Source organism: Eptesicus fuscus, chromosome 7, assembly GCF_027574615.1.
Source record: "Eptesicus fuscus isolate TK198812 chromosome 7, DD_ASM_mEF_20220401, whole genome shotgun sequence".
Classification (NCBI taxonomy): domain Eukaryota; kingdom Metazoa; phylum Chordata; class Mammalia; order Chiroptera; family Vespertilionidae; genus Eptesicus; species Eptesicus fuscus.
This window is the reverse complement of record NC_072479.1, coordinates 104,838,786-104,851,175: the sequence shown is the minus strand read 5'-3', so window position 1 is coordinate 104,851,175 and position 12,390 is coordinate 104,838,786.

Genomic DNA, 12,390 nt, shown 5'->3' with positions numbered 1-12,390 from the left:
ACCACAGTGCCTCCCTGGCAGGAGCCAGAAGCCTAAAAATAGGGCCTCTCTCCACATTCACTGCAGATGAAAAATCAGACGCAGGGGGGTGATGGCCCAGGGTCTCAGGGGCCCAGGAGTGTGAGAATGCCTCCAGAGGGTCTGGAGGCTGAAGGCACAGTGCCAGGCGCATAGTAGGTGCTCAGAAAACATTAGCAAAACTGGTGGAGGGAGGAGGACAGTGGGGACAGATGGGAGATAGGAAGGCCTAGGGAGGGGTAGGTGAGAGTATCCTTGAGATAACATGCTGATCCCTGGACAGGAGGAGGAAAACAAGTTTTGAATAAGAATTGGGCCTGCGGGGGACCCTGGCCTCTCCCCGTCCACAGTAGGCCTTGGGGTAGAAGGTGAATGACAATAGCAATAACAGCAGTAATGGCCGCCACCGCGCTGCTCCCACCACCTGGTCAGTCCCCCAATCTCAGGACTAAGCACCTTTTCCAATCTGGAGTCCTTACAACCCCTTCCCCCCCCCCACTACAGACACCAGAGCACCCGCAGGGGTCAGTGCACAGGCAAGAGAGAACTTGTAACCCATTTTACAGATGAGAAGACTGAGGCTCTGAAAAAGGAGGCCACTTACCGGAGCCCATCCAGCCTGTGGGCAGCAGAGTCGTTCAAGGCCAGGTCTCCCTACACCTCCTGCCCGCCCACCCCCCACAGCTGGCCCCAGCCCCCAGGCCTTCGTTTCCCTTTCTCCATGGAGAGCTGCTGGCCTTCCCAGCGCCGTGGGACTGAGTGTGGATCTTGCTCTCTAAAGGTGGCCATGACCCAGTGGGGCAGCCCTTTCTTCCCGGGGCCCTTCCCCAGAGCCCCTCCTGCTGAGGCCACGACCGCTGCCCAGCAGGCCTTGCGGCACCAACATAGGGTAGGACTTTTTTTTATCGTTCCTGTAACAACTATTTTTTTTATTTTTTTTTAGATCCTACTCTATACACTTTATTTTTATTTATTTATTTATTTATTTGTATTTTATTTTATTATTTTTTTTAATTTCTTTATTGATTAAGGTGTCACATATTTGTCCTCATCCCCCCATTCCCATCCCACCCCTCTCCCCACACATGCCCCAACCCCCTGTTGAACTTAACCATTGGATAGGCTCATATGCATGCACACAAGTCCTTTGGTTGAACTCTCCCCCTCCCCCCACCCTCCCCTATCCTCCCTCTGAGGCCCGATAGTCCGATCGATGCCTCCTTGTTTCTGGTTCTGTTCTTGTTCCTCAGTCCATGTGGTTCATCATTTCCCCTAGATGAGCGAGATCATGTGTCACTAGAGATATACTTATCAGAACTGAATGTGAGACGAGCAATAATAGTTATGCTGACAGGCAAATGAATCAGTCTGTAGTGAGTTTCTTTCTGGACCAACAGTTCTTCTGAGACCCAATTTCAATGTCCACCAGTTCCTTATGTGTACATGTCAGCACTGACCCCTCAGCTCTGGATGGTGGACAAATGGTGGTAACGGAGGTCCGACTCCCTCTGGTTTGGTCTCGGCCGGACCCAGGGGCACGGCTTCACACGGACTAAGGGGCACGTGGCCTCACCCAGACCCAAGGGGCGCGTGGCCTCCCTCGGGCCCGGGACCCAGCCTCACCCGGATGGATCCAGGGGCACACAGCCTCACCCGGACCCAGGATCCTGCTTCACCCGTACCCAGGGGCGCAAGGCCTCACCCGGACCCAGGGGCACCTGGCCTCACCCGGGCCCAGGAACCCAGCCTCATCCGGGTCCAGTGGCGCGTGGCCTCACCCGGGTTCGGGACCCAGCCTCACCCAGATGGATCCAGGGGCACACGGCCTCACCCGGACCCAGGATCCGGCTTCACCCGTACCCAGGGGCGCAAGGCCTCACCCGGACCCAGGGGCACATGGCCTCACCCGGGCCCAGGGACCCAGCCTCATCCGGGTCCAGTGGCGCGTGGTCTCACCCGGACCCGGGGGCGCGTGGCCTCACCCGGGCCCAGGGACCCAGCCACACCCGGGTCCAGGGGCGCGTGGCCTCTCCCAGACCCAGGGGCGCGTGGCCTCACCCGGATCCAGGGACGCGTGGCCTCACCCGGACCCTGTAACAACTATTGATTGGCCCCTGCACTACACCAAGCAGGGCGGTAGATGGTGGGGATCTAGAGATGACACAGTCTAGTGGGGGGCCCACACCCAAGTGGGGGAGACAGTGGAGTCAGAAGCTTGGGAGCATGGCACAGGCCACCCTCGGAGGGAGAGTGAAGCTGGGGAGGGCGTGAGAGTTGGGGGTGGGGGTCCTTAGCCGGTGGTCAGGGGAGTCTTGTAGGCGCTGACCTCAGTGCAAAGCCTGGAGAGAAGTGAGGACACGGCTTTCCGGGAGTGCGGGAGGGGAGGGGAGCGGCCCAGGGCGAGGGCTGGGCTACGTGTGTGTGTGTGCGCACGCGTGTGTGCACCCAGCGCTGGCCCAGCGTCCAGTGCCCACCTGGGGGCCAGCACCACGCAGTTTTTCCACTTGTCATCCCAGACTTGTGTCCTCAGCCTTGGGACACCTTATCTCAGTGGTTCCCAGCGTAGGGCACACGCCACAGGGGGGCAATTTGATTTTTAGGGGGGCAATTCGAGAATGAGTTATTAACAGTGAATCTTTTGCATTTCTTATGGTTCTAGGGGCCTCATGTACAGCATATCCTATCTAATAATCTAATAGTAGACAAATATGCAAATTGACCATACCTCTGACACACTCACAAGCCACGCCCACAAGCCACGCCCACCATCCAATCAGAGTGAGTATGCAAATTAACCCAAACCAAGATGGCTACAGCCACACAGAGCAAGGTTTCCTAGGTAACAGAGGAAGCCAAGCTTTCTGCCTGCCCTTTCCAGGCCTAAGCCTCCACTCAAGCTACAAAGTTTCAATTATAGAAGGTAAACAAATTCAAACAAATGTTGGCAGAATGGAGCTTGAGAGAGCAGGCCAGGGTTGCCGCCGGCAACAGGGGAAGCAAAGCTTTCCACACACCCTGGCGGGGCCCACCTGCTTAAGGCAACATAGTTTCAATTATAACCCCAACACAAATGGCTGTGGGCCTCGGAGGGAGCCCCAGGCTTGGCTCCGCTCCAGGCTACAAAGTTTCAATTGTAGAAGGAAAATAAATTCCAGATACCAGGGCCTCTGCTTGCGTTGCCAGGGTGCGTGACCGGCCTGCAAACCACCACAGGCCCCTTGCTCAGGCCGCCCCACACCCCAAGGGAAACCCCACCTGATCCGGGATGCCCTTCAGGGCAAACCAGCTGGCCCCCACCCCTGTACCAGGCCTCTATCCTATCTAATAAAAGAATAATATGCAGATTGATCATCACTGCAACACACAATATAGCTGCCCCCATGTGGTCAAAGATCCTGCCCCCATGTGGACACAAGATGGCCACCACATATGGCCAGCAGGAGAGGGCAGTTGTGAGGCACCCGGCCTGCAAGAGAGGGCAGTTGAGAAGGACCAAGCCTGCAAGGGAGGGCAGTTGGAGGTGATCAACCCTGCAGGAGAGGGCAGTTAGGGGTGACCAGGCCGGCAGAGGAGGGAAGTTGGGGGCAAACAGGCTGGCAGCGGAGTGGTTAGGGGGTGATCAGGCTGGCAGGCAGAAGCGGTTAGGGGCAATCAGGAAGGCAGGCAGGCAAGCAGTTGGGAGCCAGCAGTCCTGGATTGTGAGAGGGATGTCTGACTGCCCGTTTAGGATCGGGCCTCAAGGGGTCCCATATTGGAGAGGGTACAGGCTGGGCTGAGGGAGAACCCCCCTCCATGCACGAATTTCGTGCACCGGGCCTCTAGTAAATATATATTGTGACGTATTTATGCATTTCAGTTCTCTATTATGTTTTGAATCTTTATTTGCTATTTTTTCATATCACTTCATATTATTATTATTATTATTAACAATTTCTTAGTGATTTCTTCCTCAGAACTTCAACTGTCCTTTCGTTCTTTTATTTTTCTCTTTCATGGCTGCCATGTTCTATGGAAGCCTGTTTAGACCAAGTTAATGGCCTTTGGAAGCCTGTTTAGACCAAGCTAATGGCCTTTCAGGCTTCCTCCACGTGCATAGGAGTCACTTTTTTAATAATAAGAATTCTATGTCACAGGGAGGGGGGCATCAGGACTTAGAGATGCTCAGGGGGGCGTGGCCAAAATGAGGCTGGGAACCGCTGCCGCTGCCGTATCTGGAAAACCCTCCAGCTCCAGAGGCCTTGCCAGGGCTCTGCTGTTCTCTGTGCAGTCGCCCGCTTGCCGGGAGCCAGAGCAGCCTGAGGGCCGGCTCCCCTCCAAGGCATTTCCCCTGCCACGGCCTGGTGGACACCCGGGTCGGGGGGTCCTTCCCTGGATGGGGCCCTCGAGTGCCTATGCCGCCTGGGTGGCTCCACGAGCCCCTGCTGGCCCCCTGCAGGGTAGGTCTCCCCGTTGCACCTCTAAAATCCTGATGCTCCCCTCCCTGTGACATAGACTTGGGCCTGCAGAAGACGCCGGCTTCCTATCACCCCAAAGCAGGCCTGGGGGAGAAGGGGGATGATGTTTTCTGTCTGAGGCTACACAGCCCGGAAACTGGAGGGCGGGGGCTTGAACCCAGGTCTCTCTGGCCCGTCTGACTTGGGGGTCTGTGCACCCCTAAAGTGAAGCCTTTTCTGGGGAGGAAAGCTACAGCCTGGACTGCAGTAAGGATGAGGCCGAGGCGTCCCCGCGGGGCCTGGCGCACAGTAGGTGGTGAGTCAACCAGAGGCTGTTAGCAAGGGGTCCCCGGTAGGAACTGCGGAGGAGTCTGACATTTTCACAAAAGAAACTGTATCTCAGAGATGCATCGCCTAGTGCCGTGGTCGGCTAACTGCGGCTCGCGAGCCACATGCAGCTCTTTGGCCCCTTGAGTGCGGCTCTTCCACCAAATACCACGGCCTGGGCGAGTCTATTTTGAAGAAGTGGCGTTAGAAGAAGTTTAAGTGTAAAAAATGTGGCTCTCAAAAGAAATTTCAACCGTTGTCCTGTTGATATTTGGCTCTGTTGACTAATGAGTTTGCTGACCACTAGCCTAGTAAATGAAATAAAACATTTTACAATCAGTATGCCCAGTTCCATCCCAGATTTTTTTTTTTTAATCCGTATCTAAAAAGCTTGGAAGGAAATAAAGTGGAACCTCGTTTCTCGAATTTCATTAGTTCCGGAAGGCTGTTCCAGAGAGAAAGGGAGAGGGAGGGAGAGACAGAAACACGGGTGAGAGAGAAACATCATTGACCGGCTGCCTCCTGCACGTGTCCTGACCTGGAATCGAATGGGTGACCTCGTGGTAGCTCAACCACCGAGCCACGCAGGACTCCCTGCCATAACCTTTCTTACACACAAACACGTCTAATGGGCCGTTCAATGCAGAAACACTTCTGTTCTTGAATGTACCCCGCCACGCCCTCCCAGCCTCAACAAGACCTTGTTCACACACCGCCGCCTCCGGAATGCGATCCCTGGCTCCCTGCCCCGCGTGGATCCCATCAGCAGCTTCCCTCCCCCTGAGCGGCCTGGGGTGGTGGCTCTGTGCGCACTTCCACACCCGCAGCAGCATTAGCCTCTCCCGGCCTCTCGACGTGTAAACGTGCGCAATCACCGTCCTCTCCTTGGCTCGCTGCCTGAGAGACCTCTGTGTCCTGCTGAGCACCGCAGTGAAAACTGCAGTGGTGGCTGACAGCGGAGACTTTGTCTGTGAGCAATTTGGTCGAGAACTGAACAATTCGAGATGGGAGGCGTTCGAGAACTGAGGTTTGACGGTCCGGCGCCGCGGAAGGGAACGCGAGCTCGGAATGGTGGTCGTCTCTGAGCGTGAGGGGGTGCGTGGGTCAGTGTTTCTCCCTTTGTTTTCCCAGTTTTCTGTAGAGGAGCGTATTAACTTGGTAATCAGAAAAACGCCGATTTCTTTTTAAAGAGGAAGAGCCCTGGCCAGCGTCGCTCAGTGGTTAGAGTGTCAGTCTGTGCCTGGAAGGGTTTCGGGTTCAAATCCCGATAAGGGTGCGTATCTGGGTTGCAGGCTTGATCCCCAGCCCTGGTCGGGGCGTGTGCGGGAGGCAACCAATTGATATGTCTCTCACACAGATGTCTCTCTCTCTTAGTCTTTCTCTTTCTCTTTCTCTTTCTTTCTCTTTCTCTTTCTCTCTCTATCTCTCTCTCCCCCTCCTCCCTCCCTTCCAGTCTCTTTAAAAATCAATAGAAAAAACACCCTCGGGTGAGGATTAAAAAAGAAGAAGAAGAGGAAGAAAAGCATGCCTGGTCTTGTCCGGGCAGAGCAGAGCCAGAGACGGTGGCAAATGCCTCCTCCAAGTGAGACCAAACCTGGAGGAGACACCCTGGGTCTGAGCAGGAGGTGAGGGGCCCCCAGGAGAGGGACAGCAGAGCCGGCCCTGCAGAGGCCACGCCCGATCAGGAAAGGCCTCCGGCAGGAGGGGTACCGGGGGCGCCTGGCGTCAGGCCGGCCCTCGTCCGGTGGGTGGCAGGGAGCCGTGGCAGGGCTGGCAGCAGGCCAGGAGCCAGATCTCAGGAACTGGAGGCGGGAGCCACGTGGAAGGGTATGGGAGAGATGGCTCCCGGAGCCTCTGAGTGCCCAGGGCTCTGGACGGGGCATCCCAGCCTCACGCGACGGGCAGAGGTGCCCGGCCGCCCGTCCCCTGGCCAGGGCCAGCAGCACCTTCAACACTTGGCATTCGGCGCACCCGGCCCGGCCTGCCCTGCGCGGGGCCTCTGTGGGCGAGGGAAGCCTCCGGGAGCCTCACGACACCCCCGTTTTACAGGCAAGGAGCCGAGGCTAGGAGAGGCCGGCTGACCGGCAGGGCGGAGAGGCCTGGATGCGGGGGTGGGGGGTGGGGGCGGGGGGAGGGCTGGGGCTTTCCTTCCCAGCACGGCCTAACGCATCGGGGCTCAGTTTCTCTCACTTCCTGGGAAACGTGGAGAGAACACCCAACTCAAATGGTTGTGAGGCCCTAACCAGCTTGGCTCAGTGGATAGAGCGTCGGCCTGCAGCCTGAAAGGTCCCAGGTTCGATTCCGGTCAAGGGCATGTACCTCGGTTGTGGACACATCCCCAGTGGGGGGTGTGCAGGAGGCAGCTGATCGATGTTTCTAGCTCTCTATCCCTCTCCCTTCCTCTCTGTAAAAAATAAATAAAATATATATTTTTAAAAATGGTTGTGAGGATGGCAGACAGCGCCTGGCAATCGTCACTTCTGTCCGAGGTCACTCAGGAGTGGGGGGCCTCCGCGTCCCCTCCTTCACCCTGAGGCACCTACTGACCTCTCTGTCTGTCCGACTCCCGGGAGTGCGGAGTGAGGGCACTGGCCGCTGAGGCCGCGGAGGGGGGCTCTGCGGGGGCTGTTGGAGTCAGGTGTGGGCCGCTAACCCGCACGGGCGGGGGCAGAGCTGAGGGGCGGGGGCCCGGGGCCGGCCCTCACGTCTCATGGACATAACGTGGCAGAGGGGCGCTCTGGCGTTTCCCCAGCCGGATGCTGGAGGGTGGCTCTGGCCTGGCTCCCGCTCGGGTTTGACTCGCTCACCCTGGGGACAGCGGGCGGCCCTGGAGGGACCTTCGGGGAGGAACAGCCGGCACCACGTGAGGGCTCCGGCCTGGCGGTGCGTCCTCCGGCCCCAGTCAAGCCGTCAGCTGACCCCAGCCCCACCGACGCCTCATGGACACCCTGAGCCAACCAGCCGCTCCGCTGCCCCTCAGGTCCCGACTCCCTTCCAGTGAGGATAACAAATGTTCACGGTTGCTCAGAGGCACTAGGCTGCTGTGGTTTGTCAGGCGGCGACAGAAACGAAGACACCCCGTCCTGACTCCTCAGCAAATCCTGTTGGCGTTGCCTGTGAACCGCGTCCTCCCACCTGGTCGGCGTAAAGTCTCCTCACTGGTCTGCCTGCTTCTACGCCGGCCCCTCTACGGCCTGGACTCAGCACAGCAGCCTGAGTGACGGTTAAACTAAAGCTCTGGCCGGTGTGGCTCCGTGGTTAGAGTGTCCGCCTGCGGGTTCAGTTCCCGGCCAAGGACACAGGCCTGGGTTTCGGGTTTGCTCCCCGCTTCCAGTCCAGGCATGTTCATTCGGGAGGCAACTAGTTCCTGTATCTCTCTCACATTGATGTTTCTTTTTTTTTTTTAATATATTTTATTGATTTTTTACAGAGAGAAAGGGAGAGGGATAGAGAGTTAGAAACATCGATGAGAGAGAAACATCGATCAGCTGCCTCCTGCATATCCCCCACTGGGGACGTGCCCGAAACCAATGTACATGCCCTTGACCGGAATCAAACCTGGGACCTTTCAGTCCGCAGACCTACGCTCTAGCCAAACCGGTTTCTGCCCTCTCACATTGATGTTTCTCACACTCTCTCTATCTCTCTCTCCCCTCCCTCCCTCCCTTCCACTCTCTGAAAAGTAATGGATAAAAATACCCTCAGGCAAGGATTAACAAAAAATCCTCAGGCAAGGATTAACAAAAACAAAATAAAATTCTGATTGGTTCCTCCCTTGCTCAATCCTGCCAGGGTTCTCTCTCTTACACAGCGTGAAAGCGAGGCCCTACCTAATCCAGCCTAATTACCGTTCCGGCCCCATTTTCTATAACTGCTGTTGCTCACTCCACCCCGGCACACTGGCCTCCCTGCTGTTCCTCACGTACAGGTTCCTGGCGGCCTCAGGGCCTTCGCACCTGCTGTTTTCTCCCCGAAGGCTCTCCCATTAGATACCTGCTGTCTGTCTTATTTCCTTACATCTTGGCTCAGACGTCCCTTTTCCAGGAGGCCTTCCCTGACAGCCCCGTTTAACCCGCAGTCCGTGGCCCCTAGACTTCTGTACCAACCTCCCTGCAGTACCACCTCTCAGACACACAATAGTTTACTTCTCTTTTAAAAAAATATATATATATATATTTGTACTGATTTCAGAGAGGAAGGGAGAGGGCTAGAGAGATAGAAACATCCATGATGAGAGGGAATCCTGGATCGGCTGCCTCCTGCACGCCCCACACTGGGGATCGAGCCTGCAACCCGGGCATGTGCCCTGACCGGGAATCGAACTGTGACCTCCTGGTTCATAGGTCGACACTCAACCACTGATCACTGCCGCCGGGTTTAAATGGTCTTTTCTTTCTCTTGTAAATTATTTGCAATGAATGTGTATTGAGTTTCCGGTCATAAACAATAACTGTTTTAGGGATGTTATATTCCGTGAAAGAAGCCAGAGCCAGAGAGAACATACTGCGTGGTTCCATTCGTTGAAGTTCAAGACCAGCAAAGCTGATCTCTGGCGATGGGGGTGAGACCAGTGGCTACCTCTGAGGGGGGGGGGGGGTGGGCGTCGGCTGGGAGCGGGCAGGAGGGAACTTCCTGGGGTGATATGGATGGCGTCTGTACTTCTGTAAACGTGCATTGAGCTGAGTGCTTAAGATCTGTGCACTTTCGCCGAAGCCGGTTTGGCTCAGTGGATAGAGCGTCAGCCTGCAGACTGAAAGGTCCCAGGTTCGATTCCGGTCAAGGGCATGTACCTTGGTTGCGGGCACATCCCCAGTAGGGGGTGTGCAGGAGGCAGCTGATCGTTGTTTCTCTCTCATCGATGTTTCTAGCTCTCTATCCCTCTCCCTTCCACTCTGTAAAAAATCAATAAAATATATTTAAAAAAAAAGATCTGTGCACTTTCGGCAAATTAAAACTCAGCTCGATACCACAAGATAAAATTAAGCGAGGCACCGTGAATCAGACTTGAAATAGCCCAGGCCGGGGCTTTAATGTAGACCCCGATTTACGGCTGCTGCCAGGGCTGCTTGGCATCAGGAGCCCCTGGTGGGACCGGAGGGGCCAGCGCTGCCGGTGACAGGGTAGGTGACAGTTGGCAACGGGACCAGCGCATTGCAGGGCAGATGGCGGAGGCTCAACCGGCCCGGCTCAGCTCAGTGCCACGACGATGCCATAGACACGCGTTCGGGACAAAAACCAAGAGGCCCGTGTGACCGAAATAGCCGAATCTCAGGCAGCCTGTCAGGCAGACAGAGAGCAGGCCTCCCTCCCTCAGACAATGCCAGGAATCCGGTCAGAGGGGAGCGCTGTCTGCTCCCCAGCATTGTGGCGGCCGGCTCGGGCCTGGGCATCCGGCGGGCGGCGGGCTGGAAGCCCCAGGTTATCGTGCGAGGAGCAGGCCCCGTGGGTGCCGGCAGGAAGGAGCCAGGCCTGCAGAACCTCCCTCCATCCAGAAATAACATCCCCCTGACAGCCGGGTTTATCGGTGCGATGACAGACTAGCTCTGAACAAGGACAGCCGTCCGGGCAGCTCGCGCAGCCAGCCTGGTGTCAGCGGCCACTGCTGTCCACACCGCTGCTCTGGGGGTGGGGGCGCCCCAGGAGGACCTGGTCCATAAGCCCCCCGAGGGCAGGGTCCCTTGTGCAATCTCACTCCCTTGCACCCACCGCTGGGCCCCTCAGTAGACACTGCTTCCCAGGCGGGTGAGTGTCCCATCACCATCGCTTCCGGCCTCACAGCAGCCTCACGGGGCAGGTCCTGCGGTCCCACCTCACAGGGGGAAGCCGAGGCCTGGCAGGGGAGGTGGTGCGGGGGAGGGGGGGGCCTCCCCGTCTCACAGATGCTGATCACAGCTTCCAAACTCCCTCCCCTGCCTCGGAGAACGAGGGGGACCCAGGGACCACGGAATTTTGGGATTTTTTTCTCTCAAAGGAAATAATTTTATTTTATTTTTTTAATATATATTTTATTGATTTTTTACAGAGAGGAAGGGAGAGGGATAGAGAGTTAGAAACATTGATGAGAGAGAAACATCGATCAGCTGCCTCTTGCACACCCCCCACTGGGGATGTGCCCACAACCGAGGTACATGCCCTTGACCGGAATCGAACCTGGGACCCTTCAGTCCACAGACCGACGCTCTATCCACTGAGCCAAACTGGCTAGGGCTCATTGGTTGATTCTTGCACGTGCTCTGACTGGGGGATTAAATCTGCAACCTTGGTGTATCGGGAGGACGCTCTAGCCAACTGAGCTACTTGGCCAGGGCCTCAAAGTCTTAATAATTTTTGAACAAGGGAGCATGTATTTTCATTTTGCACGGGGCCCCTCAAACTATGTGGCTGGCTCTGGCCATCAGCCACTGTGAAACCGGTGGTTCTTAGTAAAAAAGACACCTGGACAGACTGTCACCACCTCCGGGCAGGAAGAGCCTGGCGAAGGGATGCACCATAGTGGGCGGGGCGAAGGCCTCGAGGCCACATGGTGACAACACTGCTCTCGGGGCTGAGGAGCAGAGGGCCACCTGCCCAGGGAGGAGAAGCCGCAGACAGCGGAGGCTGGGGAGGGGCTGGGGCCAGGTCATCCCAAGATGGGGCCCTGACCTTACACCCAAATTGCTATTTTAAACCTCCCGTGGCTGAACCTGGCCCCAGGAGCCAGCAGACATGCTCACTGAGCATCTATTAGGAGCCAGTGGTGCCAGGCGCCGTATGGCATCGCCTGTGTCATCTCCCCACGCTCCTTCCCCTCCTCAGTTGACAGAGAACACTGAGGCTGAGCGCCGTGGAGTGGAGGGACAGTGGCAGCTGTGCGGTGGGTGTGAACTTGGCCTGGCAGGCTCCAGGTGAGCGCTGGTTCCACTAGATGGTGCTAACGGTAAGCGGTGATGAATGGAAATAGCCTCGGAGAGGCCTGTGGGAGGTTTCAGGAATCCCTGGAAGCAAAGCTCAGAACTTCACCCAGAAAAACTCCATCTTCCCCGAGGCTGCTCTCTGTTTTCCAAGGGAGCAGTAGCGTGAGTGGTCAGGTTTTCTGGGTTCAAATCCAGGCTCTGCCACTGACAAGTACTGCTGGCTCCTGGGGCCAGGTTCAGCCACGGGAGGTTTAAAATAGCAACTTGGGTGTATGGTCAGGGCCCCATCTTGGGATGACCTGGCTCAGTTGTCCATAAAATTGTACAACTTTTTAATTGATGAAATACAAAATAAAATAACAATGGAGTATAACTTTTTAGTAATACAGGTCTGCTAATGAGTACATGGACTTTTTTTTTTAAGAGGAGGTGGGATAAATTAAATTTCACTTAATTGGGGTCATGGGTATAGACCATTCTTAGCTTTGAGCTATAAAAACCAAGTGGAACAAAAAGAAAAAAGATAAAAACCAGGTGGGAAGCTGGATGTGGCCAGTGGTTTGCTCACTGCTGGTCTAGAAGTTTCCTTGGTGTTCAGTTCATCTTGGCTGATTTTTGTGCCTTTCTTGAATGCTGTGGGTGTTCAATATTTTTTTTAAAATATATTTTATTGATTTTTTACAGAGAAGAAGGGAGAGGAATAGAGAGTTAGAAACATG